We start from the raw sequence: 20,855 nt of genomic DNA on the forward strand, positions 1-20,855 counted from the left end.
AGAGGCCCGAGCAGAAAGGCAGAAACGTGCAAAGCACAGAACTGCCAGGCTGACACTTCGCCAGAGCTACCTACCAAAGCAAGCCGGGCTCGGCGTCAAAGTACAAGGGCGGGACCTCAGCCGGGGCACGGGCGCGCGCCGGCCGGAGGAGCGGAGCCCTGCCTGCAGTCGGCCGCCTCCGCAGCCCCGCCGGCCCGCGCCCCTGCGCAATCTGACTGCGGGCTGACGCCGCGTTCCAGGGACTCCAGGCCCGGGAGGGCGAGGTTGCTCCGTCCACTCCCCTTCTATAGGCAGCTCCCCTCTGCGGTTTAGGATGCCCCTTTTCTGGTCTGTCATCTTGAAAATGAAGTTGCTCTCAGGTGAAAATAATGATTGACTCCCAACAGAATATAGAAAATAGTAACCAATGTGAAGAGGAGTAAATGCATCCCTTCTTGCCTAAGAACCTTTCCTGGGAAGCAAATGCTGTGTGTTCACTGAGGTGCAGACTTCTCTCAGAACCTCTGAGGCACACGGGTAGCCGCTAGTCATCGCGCCTGTGGAGGAATATTCTACATGGTGAACTAATCAGCGGAGATGTATGGAAGCGTCCGTGTGCAACTCATTTTCCAACAGAGTGTGTGCATCCTTAGAACAACGCACATCAATTCTCCCAATTGCCCCCAGTCTTGGGACATGTGCAGAGAATGTGCTGGTTTTGCAGTAGAATTTAAATGAATAGGTGTGACCTTCTGGTGACTTGTCCCACATTCTCATAAATTTCTTATGTTTGCTAATGATGCTCCAGTGAGCGACACTTTGGAAGCTTCTGACATGAAAACCCACGACTTTGGCATGATTTTATATTTCTAGGACTCTATTAAAAATAAAATAGAGACTGTAACTTACCAAGGTGCTTTTTTCTTCTTCTTGCTGGTATTTGGAAATTATTCCTAAAATTTATTTTGGACTCAAATCCCTCTCTTTCTTCCAAAAGTAAATTATTTGGTGGTGTTATTAAACATCAAATGAGACCCTGACAAATTGTTGAGGACCGCTTCCTGCAGACCCAGCTGTGTGAGCCGCGTTGCTGGCGGGGAGACGAGAATGTTCTCTGGTGCCTTGTGGAGCCAAAGCTGCAAACTAATATTTCTGTGCTCATTTCTTTCTGTTTTGTTCTGCTGTGCATACCAGGGGGAGGTGCAACAGCAGGGACTCGGCAGGGAGGGAATATTTAAACACACAGAATGGCTTGCTCCTCCTCCCGCGTGCGTTCACTTGTGCGAACCTGTCAGGCTCTAGTCGCCACCATCCTCTCTGGCTCTCAGCTTTGTTCACACTTCCCAAAATAAAGCCAATGTACTCATTACACAGATATTAAATTCTGCAAATTACATCCTGCTGAACTCGGGTGTCTAGGGATGCGTCCATCCCTGGAATACATGCTGCCTGCCCTCAGGGACCCTGTCTGTGTTCTTTCTTCCTGGAGCCAATGTTTTGCACATTTTAGGAGCTCAAAAACATATCTGTTGACTAAATAAATGACCAGTGGCTACAGGCCACCATTTCTGATCTAAAGTGATGCCAGCCTGTCAAGAAAGCTTCTTAGCTGTGTGAAGAACCACTGACTCTGGAGAAAATATTTCCAGTCTTTAGTTGGATTCAGGGCTTTCCACGTTCCTGATGGGCCAAACCTGTAGCCACCATATGCCAGGTGCTAGTCCATGGATGGGTAACAAATGAGGGTCAGTGTTGATGTCCTGTTAAGTCCTGGCTCAAATCGCAGCTCTACTTCCATTGGCTGTGCTGGTTTGAGAAAGACAGTCAGCCCCTCCCATTCTCGTTTCTTCATCTGTCAGAGAAATGATAACAAAAGCTTATCTGGCCCTTGTGAAGATTAAAGGTATTAGTATATGTGCAACCACTATGTTAAATAGATTATAAATGTGGTTGTAATCAAAATTCAATTTTATTTTCTCTTGTTGTCCTTTCCAATTGTTTTATTTATTTATTTTTATTTATTTATAATATAGCTTTATACCATTCCTGGCAAAAATTCAGGGGCCAAAGTGGAATATTGAACAAACTAGACCAGGCCAGGTTTAGGTTTGGGAAATAATGATCACTGGAACTTTTGTTTTGGAAGCTAGTGGAAATTAGTCATTAAGAACGTAGGTTCCAGGGACTTCCCTGGGGGCAGTGGTTTAGAATCTGCCTTCCAGTGCAGGGGACTGGGTGTGACCTCTGACGGGCGATCTGAGGTCCCCTGGGCCATGCGGTGTGCCCCGACGCAAGAAAAGAGAACATGGGCTCCCAAGAAAGATCAAGCGGGTGTGAATCATGACTCTGCCACGGGTCAGGTAGGACAGGTTACCGAGGACCACCATGCTTCAGTGTTCTCATCTGTAACATGAAATTAATAATAATGTGCTTTTTAAGAAAATAGAATGAATATACGTTCAGAGAACTTAGAACCGTATGGGGGACAGAGTAGACACTTCATCATATTAGCCATGGATTCCCCCAAAGGAGAAGCATTTGTTTCCCGTATGTGTTGTGTTGTTTTATTCTATCTTATACCCCCACATTCTAAGCCAGAAATAATAATGATAATAACAATAAACGAATGATAACACAAGGTAAATTGCATTTAAACACGTTATCCACTGTGCTGAGTGCTTTTCATACAGTTTCTCTTTTAATTTTCAGAACAAGTCTATGAGGTAGAAATGGTTATCTCAGAGTCCAATATTTTTAAAGCAGAGGAAACTATGACTGATTCACAGCGGAGGTAGGATCTGTACGTGGCACCAAAATGCAAGGAATGGAGCTGAGGTTTGAAGACGGGTTCCTCTGATTCCTGAGCCTCTGTTTTTAGTCACTATGCTCCACTGCCTAAATCTTCAATTACAGATAATTTTTTAGAGCAAATTATAGTATATCCACACAAGGGAACATCGTACAGTTATAAAAAGTAATGTTATAGAAGTATGATTATTTATATGAAAAGAGGGACAAAGTATAATCTTTGAAAAAGAAAAAGACTGCAAAATAGAATGTATATTCTGATACTGTTTTTCTTAAAAAATGCAAATATGTGTGTACTCAGAAAAAAAATGGAAGCTGTTTATAAAAATGTGAATAATGACATTTTCTCGTGAGGGATTATTATTCTCATGAGGCATTATTCTCATGAGAGATTAGGTGTTATCTTTTAAACAGTTATTTTAAAGATAAATACATATTTCATAGGAGACCCATTTTTCTTTAAATCACTTATTTTTTTATATAGCATGATGAAAATTTTAGACACAGAACTGGACATGGAACAATTACTGGTTCCAAATGGGAAAAGGAGTACGTCAAGGCTGTATATTGTCAGCCTGCTTATTTAACTTCTATGCAGAGTACATCATGCAGAATGCCAGGCTGGATGAAGCACCAACTGAAATTAAGATTGCCAGGAAAAATACCAATAACCTCAGATATGCAGATGACACCATCCTCATGGCAGAAAGCGAAGAGGAACTAAAGAGCCCCTTAATGAAGGTGAAAAAGCTGGCTTAAAACTCAATATTTAAAAAAAGATGATCATGGCATCCAGTCCCATCACTTCATGGAAAATAGATGGGGGAAAACTGGAAATAGTGACAGACTTTATTTTCTTGGGCTCCAAAATCACTGCAGATGGTGACTACAGCCATGAAAAGACGCTTGCTCCTTGGAAGAAAAGCTGTGACAAACTTAGATAGCGTACAAAAAGCAGAGGCATTACTGTGTTGACAAAGGTCCATATAATCAAAGCTATGATTTTTCCAGTTGTCCTGTACGGATGTGAGAGTTGGGCCATAAAGAAGGCTGAGTGCCGAAGAACTGATGCCTTCAAACTGTGGTGCTGGAGAAGACTCTTGAGAGTCCCTTGGACTGCAAGTATATCAAGCCAGTCAATCCTAAAGGAAATCGACCCTGAATATTCATTGGAAGCACGGATGCTGAAGCTCCAATACTTTTAGCCACTTGATGCCAAGAGCTGACTCACTGTTTCTAAAAGACCCTGTTGCTAGGAAAGATTGAAGGCAGGAGAAGAAGGGACGACAGAGGATGAGATGGCTAGATGGCATGACCAACTCAATGGACATGAGTTTAAGCAAGCCCTGGGAGATAGTGAAGGACAGGGAGGCCTGGCATGCTGTAGTCCATGGGGTTGCAAAGAGTCGGACGTGACTGAGTGACGGAACAACAGATGATGAACACGCGTATAGCCATATTGTAGCATGCTTCAAAGAAATAGGCCATGATACAGTAGACGTGCTATGAACACGCTCTTCACTACAATCCCAGTTTGGCTAATTTTTTAAACTTAGTAATATTTTAAATACTTCTAAGAGCAAAATATTGTATGTTGGAATCTCTGGATCTAGAATTCTGCATGATTTTTTTTCTTACATTTTTATAACTTTCTAATTTTCTGGAATTAATCATAGACTGAAAATAAGAGCTGACATTGTGTGTGTGCCTGTGCACGTGTGTATGCTTCTGCTTATTTTGTGCTGGATGATGTCTCAAATGCTTCCCATGCTATGTCATTTTCGCCTACCATGCAATAGACACTACAGAGACATTTTGTACTTGTGATAACTAAGTGTCTTACTCAAGATCACATAGCTAATACGTGACAGTCAGAATTTTAACTCTATAAAAAAAAAACAAAAGCAAGTCCTTGATGAATTGTATAAATCTGCATTCTCCCAGGGAGAGAGAGAGAGAAATTTATTATAGAAATTGGCTCACATGATCATGAAGGCTGAGAAGTTGTGTGATCTGCCGTAGAAAACAAGGAAAGCTTGTTAAACAAGGGTGTGGTGGGGATCACCAGTCCTGCGTCTTTCAAGCGCTGATTGCAGCCCTCAGCTCTGCGACCCTCCAGCACTGCAGTGTTGCTTTAGGTTTACCGTTTTCTGTTGAGGCAGTTCTAATGGCTTCCACGTGGCCTTTTCTGCCATAAGAGCCCCTGTTTCCCATGCAGGGAAGCAGTGTGAGAATTCAGCAACTAAGTTTGTCTATTCTGATTACGCTTTCTGCACCTGGGGAGACAAGCGCAGAGTAGGTTAGGGGAACCTCTGGACCTTCTGTGAGATGAACCAGAGCTAAAATTCCATTGATCTGACCAGTGGTCCACAGTGATGTTTGGGGTCTTCTGAAATCAGTATCAGTTCAGAGTCCGTGCCAATAATCCGCAAAATGTTTCATTATTTCCTTCCCCTGATGAACTGCTATCCTGGTAAAAACGAACAAACGAACAAAAACCTGGGTGTCTTTGAGGAAGACTAGGAAAAAGATAACAGTTTATAAAACTTGACTGAAATAAAGGCTTCCCAGATGGAGAGTGAAGCGTTGTTCTGGGTGTGTCTACTGGGGTGATTCTGGAAGAGATAATCAGCATGTGACCTGATACTGAATAAGGAGCATCACCCACCACATGTGGCTTTCCTGGTGGTGAAGTGGCAGAGAACCTGTTTGCCAATGCAGGAGACTCAGGTTCAGTCCCTGGGCTAGGAAGACCCCTTGGAGAAGGACATGGGAGCCTTCTCCCGGATTCTTGCTGGAAAATCTCTTGGACAGAGGAGCCTGGAGGGTCACCAAAGCATCGGACATGACTCAGAGACTAAACAACAAGAAATGCACTTCAGATGGCAAATCTGCTTTGGGGAATAAGTGCATGGGGCTGGAACATGTGATACATGCCAGTTAACAACACCACGTACACATCTCCTAGGGGCAGTCACTTTATAGGACTTGCAGCCCTTTATCTATATATACTTTTGAGTGGGCGCTAAAATTTCAGACAAACTCTCGACAAGTGGCATCTACAGTGATTCCCTAGTTAGTCAGCTGAATAGTTGTCTATCAAAGAAAGGCCCGCTATTCTCCTTTCAAAAGAGAACAATTTAATGAGTGGCAGTAGTTGGGGGCTTTTTTTTTTTTTTGTATGTGAGAAATATTTAAGTTGATTTGCCACACCTTAATTTCAATCCAGATTGTGTGTTATTTTTATATTGTTTCAGAACCTCACAGGTGCCATTTCTCAAAATGAGTTGTAACATAATTACTTACTCACCTGTGACTCAGAAAACTTGTCTTAGTCTTCCTTTCTCTACATAAAGGCTGACATTCATTTCAATAGAGCACAATGTTGAGGCTTAGATTTTTAAGCTTCCTAATTGCAGGTGCAAATAAATGCTGCGCTTCCTGTAAAGTGAATAATGGAAACAGGAAATGTTGGTTTATTTCAGAATAAGATAAACATCATCGTGGTCTTCCTATTTCCCTGGAAAGCACAGGGTCAAATTGAAGCCTTTAAAGTGCTCAGCAATACTTCAGCACCTCGGTTAAAGAAAATGCTTGGATTGAGAGACACAGTATCTTACTATCCTAGTTGACTTAAACTGTAGATAAGAATCCTTCTATCCATGCAGTTCTTTGCTCATCTCAAAATTCTTCCTTGTAGTAATGTGTCCCTCCCATTACCTTCAACATCAGAGAACTGGATTTTTAGGTCCGTGTTTTATAGAAATCAAAAAAGACATTCTGAGTGATGAAGGGACCAGTTCCAGGTCACATGACTATTGCTTCTCAGCTTCTAAGTTGTGTCTGACCCTTTGTGACCCCATGGACTGCAGCACACCAGGCTTACCTGTCCTTCAACATCCCCTGGAGTCTGCTCAAACGCGAGTCCATTGAGCTGCTGACACCACCCAGCCGTCTCACCCTCTGCCGCCCCTTCTCCTCCCGCCTTCAGTCTTTCCCAGAATCGGGGTCTTTTTCACTGAGTCAGCTTTTTGCATCAGGTGCTAAAAGTATTGGAACTTCAGCATCAGTCCTCGCAGTGACTATTCAGGACTGATCTCCTTTAGTATTGACTGGTTTGATCTCCTTGCAGTCCAAGAGTCTTCTCCAACACCACAGTTCAAAAACATCAGTTCTTCAGTGCTCAGATTTCTTTATAGTCCAACTCTCACATCCATCATGACTACTGGAAAAACGATAGCTTTGACTAGATGGACCTTTGTTGACAAAGTAATGTCTCTGCTTTTTAATATGCTGTCTGCTGCTGCTGCTGCTAAGTCGCTTCAGTCATGTCCGACTCTGTGTGACCCCATAGACGGCAGCCCACCAGGCTCCCCCGCCCCTGGGATTCTCCAGGCAAGAACACTGGAGTGGGTTGCCATTTCCTTCTCCAATGCGTGAAAGTGAAAAGTGAAAGTGAAGTCGCTCAGTGTGTCTGACTCCTAGCGACCCCATGGACTGCAGCCTACCAAGCTCCTCCATCCATGGGATTTTCCAGGCAAGAGTACTGGAGTGGGGTGCCATTGTCTAGGTTGGTCATAATTTTCCTTCCAAGGAGTAAGCGTCTTTTAATTTCATGGCTGCAGTCACTGTCTGCAGTGATTTTGGAGCCCAAGAAAATAAAGTCTGTGACTGTTTCCATTGTTTCCGCATCTATTTACCATGAAATGATGGGACTGGATGCCATGATTTTCATTTTTTGAATGTTGAGCTTTAAGCCAGCTTTTTCATTCTCTCCTTTTTTACCTTCATCAAGGGGCTCTTAGTTCCTCTTTGCTTTCTGCCATTAGAAATAGAAAAAGAGATTCTGAGTGATGAAGGGACTAGTTCAAGGTTACCTGACTAATAGAGGATGAAGCCGAGAGTCACAGGTAGGTGTGCAGATTGGAAGTCCACAGCTCATTTTGTGCCCCAGCATCCTCCACTTGAGACAGGGTGTCCCCTTCTTGCATGCATGCTCAGTCATTCAGTGGTGTCTGACTCTTTTGCAATCCCATGGACTGTGGTCTTCCAGGTTCCCCTACCTATGGAATTTCCCAGGCAAGAATACTGGAATGGTTTCCATTTTCTTCTCCAGGGGATCTTCCTGACCCAGGAATCTAATCCATGTCTCCTGTGTCTCCTACATTGGCAGATGGATTCTTTACCACTGAGCCACCTGGGAAGTCTTAGATGGGATATATGCAATAATCAATCAGACACATCTGATTACACGAGACAGAAAACTGAGCCCAACCTGACTAAAAGCCAAAATTACTACTGCGTAAGTAATTTTAGAGGCCACAGGTGAGACTGCTCTAAGACTGGGATTGGTCAGAGGCAGAAATGGTATCATCACAAGTACATTTCTCTCCATCTCTCCTCTACTTTGCTGGTATCAGTTTCAGGTTCAAAGTGGAGGCATCTAGCCAGTCCAGGGCAAAACAGAACACGGTTCCCCGGATGTCAGCACAGAGCCCACCTTTCTCTGAGACGGGATGTCTTGGATCCTGTGTCCATCATGGATCCTTCACACCGGTCAGGGATGTGACGTCACGCTGATGAGCAGACCCAGGCCTCCGTCTAAGCTGTAGGAACTGAAGATGGAGGGGTGGGTCTGCAAATGTTTCAGAGACGGTGATGGATAGTACATCTTTGAATCAACAGATATCCACCCGTTACAAAGTCATAAGAGACTGACTCCTGCTGACATCCCCAGAAAGTGGGTTTTTTTCTTTTTTTAAATTAAAGTATGTTAAGCAGTGATTACATTGCAGTATGAAAATTTGTAACCGATTCATCAGTTAATAAACCTGTTGCTGCTGCTGCTGCTAAGTCGATTCAGTCGTGTCTGACTCTGTGCTACCCCATAGACGGCAGCCCACCAGGCTCCCCCGTCCCTGGGATTCTCCAGGCAAGAACACTGGAGTGGGTTGCCATTTCCTTCTCCAATGCAGGAAAGTGAAAAGTGAAAGTGAAGTCGCTCAGTTGTGTCCGACTCATAGTGACCCCATGGACTGCAGCCCACCAGGCTCCTCGGTCCATGGGATTTTCCAGGCAAGAGTACTGGAGTGGGGTGCCATTGCCTTCTCCAATGCATGAGAGTGAAAAGTGAAAGTGAATTCGCTCAGTCGTGTCTGACTCCTAGCGACCCCATGGACTGCAGCCTACCAGGCTCCTCCGCCCATGGGATTTTCCAGGCGAGAGCACTGGAGTGGGATGCCATTGCCTTCTCCCTCCATGGACTGCAGCACGCCAGGCTCCTCCGCCCATGGGATTTTCCAGGTAGGAGTCCTGGAGTGGGCGCCATCGCCTTCTCTGAAACCTGTTGCTATTTCTGGTTAAATGCCTTTCAGTCATGCTGTTTCACTGTATCCTTCTCCTTAGTTGGCTTCTGGAGTAGGAAGCTGGCTGATTTGGGTTCAAATCAAAGCTGTCACTTTTCCAGACTTGGACAGGTTAACCAGCTTCTTTGGGCCATAGTCCCTTTTCTTGACTTGTAAAGTAGAGATAAAGAATATTCACCCTGTGGGGTTGTTGGGTGAGATAGAAATGATGCATAGAAAATTAGAGAGAACGCACAGAAATTGGCATGTACTGGTGCTCAGCGACATTTGACGTGGTTACTGCTGATTTTGTATAGTTATCGTTGTCATCGATACCCATAGCTAATGGGCACAGTTCCTAACACTTAGTAAGTGATCAGTGAAAGCTTTCTCTTTGCTTCCTCTTCTGTAAACAGGCATCTTCTTACCTGGTGTTCCCCCATGAGTGTGTGCTATGGTGGGCTAGAGTCCATGGGGTCACAGAGTCAGACAAGACTGAAGTGAATTATTATGCATGCATATAGCTTATATTCCATATCCCAAGAAAGAACAGGTTCAAACATTCTCTTTTACACTGTATTCAGGTCAATAATCACAAAAAGAAGCCTTCACCATTGCTGTGTGTGAAGTCCACACTCAGGGCTCTTTGACCACAGTTCTAATTGCTCACTAGAATCCTTTTAGAAAATAATTGCTTTCTTGCAAACAAACTTTGCACTTGGCAAAAAGAGAAACCAATCTTGTGTTCCAAATGCCTGAGCTCTCCCCAGTATAAAGGACAATGCTCAGAATGGAAGCAAACATATAAACAACAGCAACAGAAAATGCAGAAGCTAGATCTGGAGCAGGCCAATTCAGCACCCCCGGGAAATTAGAGACACAGCCTCCTTCTAATTTAATCTCTCTTTGACTCTATAAAGATCAGCTTCATCTACTTTGTTCCAAAGAAAGATTCAAGTTACAGTCAGAATTAAGTTTCCTGACACCCAAGTGAATATGACCCTTGTCCCTGCTCTTCCTTAAAACTATAAATTCGGCCAGAAATGCTTGCATGCAAATGTTAAACAAATGCCCTGGGGCGGTGAGGAGAAGAGGCAAGAGAAGCTAGCTCCAGATGAGTGAGTGAGTCACGTGGATGACCCGCTTGGGATCGCGTCCTCGACCTTTGAAAGCCCCCATCACCTGTCCTACCAGGACCTCCAATTAAGCCAGGTTTTGTGCAGCTCTGGTTGAAGGTCAAGTGCATAAACATACTCAGAGCAGGAATTGACACTTTTTTTAGAAAATAATTTCAGTGATTTATTTTTGGCTGTGTCGGGTCTTCGATGCTTCTTGGACTTTTCTCTAGTTTTGGCCAGCGGGGGCCAGCCTCTAGTTGTGGGCCACAGGCCTCTCTGGATGTGGAGTGCGGGCTCCGGGGAGTGCGGGCTCTATAGCTGCAGCAAGCGGGCCTGGCAGCTCTGAGGCATGTGGGAGCTTTCCAGATCAGGGATTGAACCCCAGTCTCCTGCGTTGGCAGGCGAATTCTTTACCACTGAGCCACCAGGGAAGTCCTGACTACTCCATGTTCATGGGACAATATTGTGATTATTTTGGCATTGCTCTTAATATTCTATATGTACATAGAACTTCAAGAGATATTTCAATTCTATCTTGTCATTCACTCTTAAAAAAAAATTGAAGTTGTTTATCATTTCTCTTTTTTGGAAGTGGAAGTAGTAGTTTAATGAGGCTGCATTCAGTAGTTAAGTGAGGTTCATTGTAAGTTTACCTGTAAGACATAAGGAAGCCAGGCAAAAGCAGATACGGAGTCAGTTTAGGATCGTGATTAACAGAGTGAGTTTGGGATCTGGGCTCTACCTGGGTGGTCTGGAGACTGTTGCTTAACATTCTAAACCCCAGTTTCCACCTTCGTAAATGATTATAATGAGGCCTGTCAAGGAGTCAATGAGCTAATACGTGTAGAGCATTGATTAGTTCATGGGAATGGCAATTGTAAAATCATCGCAATAAATGAGGCTTTTTTTGGGGAAGATTTTTTTATGCAGACCATTATTAAAGTCTTTATTGAATTTGTTACAATATTGCTTCTGTTTTATGTTATTTGGATTTTTGGCCACCAGACAGGTGGGAACTTAGTTCCCTGACCAGGGGTTAACCCTGCACTCTCTGCATTGGAAGGTGATGTTCTACCCACTGGACTGCCAGGGAGTCCCTAAACAACTCTTTAGTATTTTTCCTTTCATTCTCACTCTAGAATTGTTTCACGAAATATGTTTTCTGATTTTACTTTTATTTACTTACGGCTGGGCTGGTTCTAGATTGCTGCGAGGGGGCTTTCTCTAGCTGTGGCGAGCAGGGCCTCCTCTCTGGTTGCGGTGCGCGTGCTTCTCACTGCCCCGTGTCCTCTCGCTGCAGAGCGTGGGCTCTGGGGCGTGTGGAGCGTGGGCTCTGGGGCGTGTGGGGCGTGAGCTCTGGGGTGTGTGAGCCTCAGTGCGGGCTCTGGGGTGTGTGGAGCACGGGCTCTGGGGCGTGTGGAGAGTGGGCTCTGGGGCGTGTGGAGTGTGGGCTCTGGGGCATATGGAGTGCGGGCTCTGGGGCGTGTGGGCCTCAGCGCGGGCTCTGGGGCGTGTGGAGCGTGGGCTCTGGGGCGTGTGGAGTGTGGGCTCTGGGGCGTGTGGGCCTCAGCGTGGGCTCTGGGGTGTGTGGAGCGTGGGCTCTGGGGCGTGTGGGGCGTGGGCTCTGGGGCGTGTGGGCCTCAGCGTGGGCTCTGGGGCGTGTGGGCCTCAGCGTGGGCTCTGGGGCGTGTGGAGCGTGGGCTCCGGGGCGTGTGGAGCGTGGGCTCTGGGCCGTGTGGGCCTCAGCGCGGGCTCTGGGGCATGTGGGCTTCAGTGCAGGCTCTGGGGCGTGTGGAGCGTGGGCTCTGGGGCATGTGGAGCATGGGCTCTGGGGTGTGTGGGCTTCAGCGTGGGCTCTGGGGTGTGTGGAGAGCAGGCTCTGGGGTGTGTGGGCCTCAGCGTGGGCTCTGGGGTGTGTGGAGAGCAGGCTCTGGGGTGTGTGGGCCTCAGCGTGGGCTCTGGGACATGCGGAGCATGGGCTCTGGGGCATGTGGAGTGTGGGCTCTGGGGCGTGTGGGCCTCAGCGTGGGCTCTGGGGCGTGTGGAGCGTGGGCTCTGGGGCGTGTGGGGCGTGGGCTCTGGGGCGTGTGGGCCTCAGCGTGGGCTCTGGGGCATGTGGGCTTCAGTGCAGGCTCTGGGGCGTGTGGAGCGCGGGCTCTGGGGCATGTGGAGCATGGGCTCTGGGGTGTGTGGGCTTCAGCGTGGGCTCTGGGGTGTGTGGAGAGCAGGCTCTGGGGTGTGTGGGCCTCAGCGTGGGCTCTGGGGTGTGTGGAGAGCAGGCTCTGGGGTGTGTGGGCCTCAGCGTGGGCTCTGGGACATGCGGAGCATGGGCTCTGGGGTGTGTGGAGCACGGGCTCTGGGGCGTGTGGGCCTCAGCGTGGGCTCTGGGGCGTGTGGAGAGCAGGCTCTGGGGTGTGTGGGCCTCAGCGCAGGCTCTGGGGTGTGTGGGCTTCAGCGGGGGTTTTGGGGTGTGTGGGCTTCAGCGTGAGCTCTGGGGCGTGTGGAATGTGGGCTCTGGGGCGTGTGGAGTGTGGGCTCTGGGGCGTGTGGAATGTGGGCTCTGGGGCGTGTGGAGTGTGGGCTCTGGGGCGTGTGGAATGTGGGCTCTGGGGCGTGTGGGCCTTAGCGCGGGCTCTGGGGTGTGTGGAGCACAGGCTCTTGGGTGTGTGGGCCTCAGCGCGGGCTCTGGGGCGTGTGGAGCGCGGGCTCTGGGGCGTGTGGAGCGCGGGCTCTGGGGCGTGTGGAGCGCGGGCTCTGGGGCATGTGGAGCGCGGGCTCTGGGGTGTGTGGAGCGCGGGCTCTGGGGCGTGTGGTGCACGGGCTCAGTCGCCCTGCTGCATGAGGGATTTCCCAGACCAGGAACTGAACTGGTGTCTCCTGCATTTCAAGGTGGATTCTTAACCACTTGACCACCAGGGAAATCCAAAGTGTATTTTCTTGTTCTATAGACAACAACGTTATCTTCAGAGTCCCTAGCATGAACATTTTCTATAGAGAAATGAAAATAATTCATTTTCTTTCTCCAGCAAAAATATGGTCTCTTCATTATTAGTGATTAGCTCATGATGATAGAAAAGATGATAGAAACAAGTCTCCAGCCTCACACAGCCTTTACAATGAGACCAGGTTTTCTGAGATCATACGTGTAGGCATTTTCTTAATCTCCACTGAAAATGGTTTCCTTTCACAACAAACATGTTTGAAATAGCCAAAGAAATATGTATAGGGTCTCCTAGATTATTAACTTAAAAAAATATTGAAATGTCAAATAGCTTCCTGAAAGCTTTCTGACAGCATGACAAGTTAAATTTTTCACAAAACAGTTCGGTCTCTAAAACAATGAGTTGCAAAATGCCAAAAGAAATCAAGAGGGATGACTCATGACTTCTACACCTGTTCAGAGGTGGGAAGAACCAAGCGTGGGTGGCAATTACATCCAAGCAGCCATTTGGACTCTCCTCCTTCTTGGCCAATTAAGTCTAAAAAAGATCCTTGGAGTTTGTGAGGAGAATGACTTGGGCCTAATTCTTGAGAATATGCAGGCTGCCGTGCATCCTGCCATGTTTTCATCATTGGAAAAGAGGAAGGGAGAGACAGAGAAAGAGAAATATTGCAAATAAGTCGGCTTTAACAAAGCTGGCCATTTTTTTTAAGAGCCAGCTTATTACTTATAAGGGTTCTCACAGCATGGCAGAGAGCTGACCGTTTTTTTAAACTGGAAAAAAATTGCTTTACGATGTTGTGTTGATTTCTGACATACAACATTGCAAATCAGTCATGTGTATACCCCCTCCCTTACCGGGGTCCAGCCCCGGTTGGATCCAGGGATTCCCTCGGGAGGACGGCATCGGCAAAAGAATAGATAAAGAGATAAGGAAAGAATTTTGCAGTTAAGAAAATAGAGGAGAGAAAAGAGACTGATATTCCTTGGTTTACTCAGAAAGCCAATAAAGCCCCAGCACGGGACTTGCTCTGTTCACGTAGGCTGCAGGCGCCCTCTCGAATCACGGAAGGTGCCCTACCTTAGGCACCTTCTCGAGTGGGTCTTAGAAGCCCAGGCAGGAAAGTAAACGCAGAGAGCCCCTGCGCTCCAGGGAAATCAGCTTGAAAAGGAAAAGGAAAGAGAAAGAACGACATGGAGAGGTGAGCAAGGCCCACATTTTATTTTCCAAAGCAGTTTTTATACCTTAAGTTGTGCATAGAGGATAATGGGGGAAGGGGAGAGTCATGCAAGGTCAGCAGTCCTTGATCCTTATCGAAGCCAGGCTTTCTTTCTGCAAATTTATCATATGCAAAAGTTTTAGGTGATTTACATCATCTTCTGGCCAGGAAGCCTGTTAACATTTTATGACCCTTTCCTCAGAAAACTTATTTTTCTCTAAAGGTGATTATTCTAAAGTCAGGCGCCACCCTCCAAAAGCATTAGATAAAGTTGCATTCCTATAGGGCAAAAGTGGTGGGCTATAACAAGAAAAGAATTAACTCAAGGGTCCAAGGTTAAGGCCCAAGGTCAAGGTCAAGGTCCAAACATTAAAGCTACTACTTACATTTCTATACACCAACTATATTAATCAATATACTTCCAGGGACACAGTAGGTAAGGGATATGGAAACTTGGCACAAGCATTAGCTCAACAAAGAAATCCTCTACTAGTTCTATTCTCTGAGAAGCTCTGCATTGTTAGAATATCTTAAGCTTCCTGCGCCTCTCCTGGTTGGGAGGCTGTGAATCTTGAATAAACCTGTCAGACAAGCTAGAAAGTCATCAGAGGGGTTTGAATCGAAACACTCCTATTATGTCCAGGAGACTTATTAACTAGAGTTTTAAGTTGATCTTCTTACAGAGAAAGGTGGTTGGGGATAGCCCCTGTTAATGTCAGAAGAGTTGGTGAAAGTCATGAAGCAGTAAAACAGACAGGCTCAGGTTTTGGGGTAGACGCTCAGGCAGGCCCAGAGGGGCACCCCTTGAGTTCTGGCTTGCCTTGCCCACCAGATCTCTCCCACATCACCTTGTCATGGGGTGGGGACTCCCATGCTGGCTCCCGGCACTCCCTCTTGAGCCTCCTCCCCGCCACCCCACCCCCTGGGTCACCCCAGAGCCCTGGCCTGAGCTCCCTGTGCTACCAGCTTCCCAGCCCGTACCTGTGTTACTCGTGAGAGTGTGCACGCCAGGGCCACTTTCTCAATGTGCCCCACTCTCTCCCTCCCCCGCGGTGTCCACAAGTCCATCTCTACATCTGCGTCTCCATTTCTTCCCTGCAAACAGGTTCATCAGTACCATTCTCTAGATCCCATACATATCCATTAATATATAACGTTTATTTTCTTCTTTCTGACTTACTTCACTCTGTTTAACAGGTTCCAGGTTGATCCACCTCGCTACAACTGACTCAAATGCATTCCTTTTTATGGCTGAGAAATACTTCATTGTGTATACGTACCACAACTTCTTTATCCATTCATCTGTCAATGGATATCTAAGTTGCTTCCATGTCCTGGCTGTTGTAAATAGTGCTACCTTTACAAAAATCACTCAAGATACGTAATGAAGATTCAGATTCCAGGGTTTTGCCTCTGATGTACTAAATCGGAATCTTGGAGTCTAGGGCCCGGAAATCTTCATTTCTAAAAAGAACTCCAGGTGAGACTTAGGCACATTAAATTGCACTCGCTGACTTTGAAGCATAAAATAGAGCAGACATTAACAGCAGAATGTGTTGACCAAACTTGTGTGCACATATGCAGATTTCTTCTGATTATTCAATTTTTGAAAAGTCAGTGTTTGGTTGGATTTCAGTTCAGAATTGCTCAGATCCTTTTCTAAATATGTCTCTTTTCCCAGCACGCTTGGCCCCAGGTTTCCTCCAAACTTAGCTCTTAGTGAGAGAAAACCCTAAGAACCATGGTGGGATGCGCAATGTGGTGAATTGAATCCATTGTTGCATCACCTGAATGTTGGTGACCCGGGGAGTCGAGAATTTTTCCTCCCCCGTTGGTAGCAGTTTTCTCCTCCTATTTCTCATATATCCATGGTCCTCAGCTCAGTCATTTTGAAAATGGGATTAGAAATAAAATTCCTGAGTCTGCTTGTCATTATTTAAGCAAGTCACTAGGCAACATGGTAAAGTCTTTTTATATTTCTCATTTTAGCAACGTAAAGACTCTTAGGTATATTGAAAACACAAGTACTCGTGAGACTGGTACAGACACACCCACCCAACTGTGAGATGTCCAACCATAAAATTTTTTAAAGTATATATTATATTGATATAATTAGTAATTATATAATTACACAGCATAGACTATAATTAATTATATAAATATATAATAATATGTAATTACACGTTATACATTATGATTAATTATATACATATGTATGGCTTCCTTGGTGGCTCAGAGATAAGGAATCCGCCAACAATGCAGGAGACTTGGGTTTGATCCCTGGGTTAGGAAGATCCCCTGAAGGAGGAAATGGCAAACTACTCCAGGATTCTTGCCTGGAGAACCCCATGAACAGAGGAGCCTGGCAGGCTACAGTCCATGGGGTCATAAAGAATCAAACATGACTGAATTGACTGAGCATACACTTATACACATATATACCTGAAAAAAAGACAATCTTCTTCCAACTTATATTTTAAAGTTCCTTCATACTTCATCCTGCTATTCTACAGAAGACCCCAAAATGTGAAACAGAATAATTCTTCAAATTAAGGGGTAGGATGTTCTTCCTCATTCTTTTTAGACACAATGATGTTTGTCCCATCCTAACACAGAATGTAAAATGCCCTTTGCTGCTGCTGCTAAGTCACTTCAGTCGTGTCTGACTCTGTGCGACCCCATAGACGGCAACCCACCAGGCTTCCCTGTCCCCGGGATTCTCCAGGAAAGAATACTGGAGTGGGTTGCCATTTCCTTCTCCAGTGCAGGAAAGGGAAAAGGGAATGTACTCTCTGGCTTTTCACAGAGATAGTCTGCCAGTCCCTGCTCCTGCAAGCTCGTGTCCTCTGTGCCCCAAGACCAGGCCAGTGCTTTTCTCTTGCTTTAATCCTCCCCACATGCTATTCCTGTTGCCTGAACTCACTTTCCCCATGTCTTCCTGTGGGCACATGTGCTCATCTTCCAGGCCTTATTTCAAATGTCGTTTCTGAAGAGGCCTGCACCGCACACCCTGGCCAAGGAGTTCTGGCTTCATTCCTTGACCTCATTGTTGTGAGTGATGATGTGCTTTCTGTGTCGCCAGCCCAAGAATGGAGGGCAGAATTCATCTATTCTGCACACCCAGGGTCTAACAGAAGATCTGTCATGGAACAGATGCTCATAAAATGAATGAACATTCTAGAAGAAATTGGGCAGAAAATAAACTATAGCCAAGATCTTCTCTCTGACTCACTCCAGGAAACTCTTCCCTGTTTAAAATGAGAAATACTCTTTCAGGGCCATCATTACCTCTAGATGCAAGATTAGAGCTGAAAATATATTTAAAGATGTAGGAACAGATGTGACTGAGCCGTTGTTCAAAAGAGTTACTCTACTTGCCCAATTCTAGTTAGGACAGGGAGCCCCCAGGATCAGGGGCAATTTTATTTCAAAAGTTGGTTTAGTATGTGTTTTTCCAAAGCTTTAATATCATGGTGGTTAAATTGCAGATCAACTCTCCAAGTCAGTTTAATTAAGAAGATATTAGTAATCTGAGTTGTCACAGGGAATGGCCGATATTCGGGGCAAAAGAGAAGTTTCTGATGTCTCCTTTCTCAGGTGGGAAGCAGACACCACAGGCATTTAAAAAAACAGATCAAAAGCTGATCGGTCGGTCTCTTGCCCCTGACTCTGTGTGCTTTTCTTACTTCCTAATCAGTCCCTTCCTGGCCCCGGGGAATGCATCATTTCATGTAGCAAATAGGAACTCAAGAATCTTACAGTTTAATGGAATAAAGCAGGCATGCATATCATTGTGGCAGGCAGTGTCCCCAAGGAAAATAATAGAAACAGTGCAGTGATGCTTAAAAAAGCACAATACTACAAAGTGGTTTTAAAGCACAAGATTAGATTCAAATTCACGTGTGTGAGTTTGTGTGTGTACAGAATACATCTGGTTAATATTTTAGCGTAAATGTTACATGTCTTATGTATAATTCTGCCCGAGTGTTTCCACTCAACAATACCTTATTTTGCAATCTTAGATACTATCCTGATTCTTTTAAACTGATATATAGTATTCGTTGGAAAAGACCCTGATGCTGGGAAAGATTGAGGGCAAGAGAAGGGGATGACAGAGGACGGGATGGTTGGATGGCATCACTGAGTCAGTGGACATGAGTCTGAGCCAACTCCAGGAGTCGGTGAAGGACGGGGAAGCCTGGCGTGCTGCAGTCCACGGGGTCACAAGGAGTCAGACACAACAGAGCGACCGAACAGCAACAATAGTATTCCATGATAACCTGATGAACAGCCTGGTATTCTCTAAACACTTCAAGCTTCTGCTGCAATGATCCCCATGACTGTGAAACTGAGGCAATTTGAGCAGGGGAAATAGTTCTAATTGAAAGCTTGTTTATATCTGGTTTTAAGTTAGAAGGGTTTCCCTGATGACTCAGATGGTAAGGAATCAGCTTGCAACTCAAGAGACCCAGGTTCGATCGCTGGGTCGGAAAGATCCCCTGGAGGAGAGAATAGCAACCACCTCCAGCATTCTTGCCTGGAGAATCCCACGGAAAGAGGAGCTTGGCGGGCTGCAGTCCATGGGGGTCACAGAGTTGGACACGACTGAGTGACTGACACTTTCTTTTAAAAGTTAAGAAGTACATGCACTGGATGGACTTAAAGTTTTTAAAAGTAATTAATACCTGAAATGAGAATATACAGTAAGGAATTGGGAAGAATGTTATTACTAGGTGTAGCTGAAAATAGATTTAGTGAAGAGAATTTAGATTATTTACATGTTTGGGCCCCAGAGATAAATCTGAAATGTTTAGCAGCGATAGACTTTGGCAGAGAAATACTTTTTCAACAAAATTCCAATATATTGTTAAATTGCTCCCCCCATGTTCTCATTCTCGATGGTATTGCTGTGTCCTGCTGTTCTTTGTAAACACCTAAATTGTTGCACTGCACTGTCTTTATTTGATCACATGTCTGCTTCCTTTAATCAGTTCTGAGGTTATTTTGATGGTTTATTCATTTCTACCAGTAGTCATGTATGGATGTGAGAGTTGGACTATAAGGAAAGCTGAGTGCCAAAGAATGGATGCTTTTGAACTGTGGTGTTGGAGGAGACTCTTGAGAGTCCCTTGGACTGCAAGAAGATCCAACCAGTCCATCCAAAAGGCGATCAGTCCTGGGTGTTCATTGGAAGTACTGATGCTGAAGCTGACACTCCAATACTTTGGCCACCTGATGTGAAGAGCTGAGTCATTTGAAAAGACCCTGATGCTGGGAAAGATTGAGGGTGGGAGGAGAAGGGGACGACAGGATGAGATAACTGGATGGCATCACCGACTCGATGGACATGGGTTTGGGTGAACTCTGGGAGTTGGTGATGGACAGGGAGGCCTGGCGTGCTTCGGATCATGGAGTCGCAAAGAGTCGGACATGACTGAGCGACTGAACTGAACTGAACTGACTCATTTCTACACCACCTAAACCTTCCGGTGAACCTGACACAAAGTAGATTGTCACCAAAGATTTTGGAGTGAATTAATTAACTAATCAATGACTTCCTAAACGATATTTGACCCACATGACAATCTCAGGGAGGTAGTTTGCTTTGGGTCAAGAAAACCTAGTTTTAAAATGTGCTGTCAATTACCAAGTGTGTAACTTTGTGGGAAGTAACCTTCCTAAGCTCCAGCTTTCCACCTATAAAAAGCAGGTGGTAGTAGCATGCTGCTTTATATGAATGTTGCAAGAATGACATGAAACAATGCCTCTGTGTTGCTTAGCTTAAAAAAAAAAATTATCTGTTTATTTGGCTGTTCTGGGGCTGGATCTTCCATTGTTTGTTGCAGCCTGGGGAATTGTTTAGTTGAGGCATGTGGATTCCAGTTCCTGGGCAGGAATCAAACCCCCTCTGCCTACACTGGGAGCAGGGAGTCTTAGCCATGGCCCTCCAGGGACGGCCCTATTGCCTAGCTTCTGGTGCGTGATGAACCACCTGAAAACTGGCAGCTTAAAACAATACATGCTTATTGTCTTCATGAGTCTGGGTCAGCTCGTCTAAGCTGGCCTCACTCACCTGTCTGATCACTGGCAGGCTGTGCCTGGACTCTCCTCCACAATGCCTTTGCTATCACACCGTCTCAGGCTTAGTCTTTACTGTTATGTTACTTATTTATTATTTTGGTTCTGCTGGGGCTTCACTGTGTGGGCTTTTCCTAGTTGCAGTGAGTGGGGTCTACACTGGAGTAGCGGTGCAGGGCTTCTCACTGACGTGACTCCACTTGCTGCGGAGCACGGGCGCAGGAGCTGTGACGCGGGCGCAGGAGCACGGGCGCAGGAGCTGTGACGCGGGCGCAGGAGCACGGGCGCAGGAGCTGTGACGCGGGCGCAGGAGCACGGGCGCAGGAGCTGTGACGCGGGCGCAGGAGCACGGGCGCAGGAGCACGGG

At 45.9% G+C, this 20,855-nt stretch overlaps 1 long non-coding RNA gene across 1 annotated transcript; it reads left to right on the top strand.

The window, feature by feature from the left end:
• Positions 1–2,160: 2,160 nt before the first annotated feature.
• Positions 2,161–8,555, top strand: LOC129625151 (uncharacterized). Its single transcript, XR_008701285.1, has 3 exons — positions 2,161–2,339; positions 7,961–8,089; positions 8,208–8,555. It is a non-coding gene; the product is annotated as an uncharacterized LOC129625151 (long non-coding RNA).
• Positions 8,556–20,855: the final 12,300 nt, after the last annotated feature.

This window comes from Bubalus kerabau, chromosome 13 (assembly GCF_029407905.1).
Source record: "Bubalus kerabau isolate K-KA32 ecotype Philippines breed swamp buffalo chromosome 13, PCC_UOA_SB_1v2, whole genome shotgun sequence".
Taxonomy (NCBI): Eukaryota; Metazoa; Chordata; class Mammalia; order Artiodactyla; family Bovidae; genus Bubalus; species Bubalus kerabau.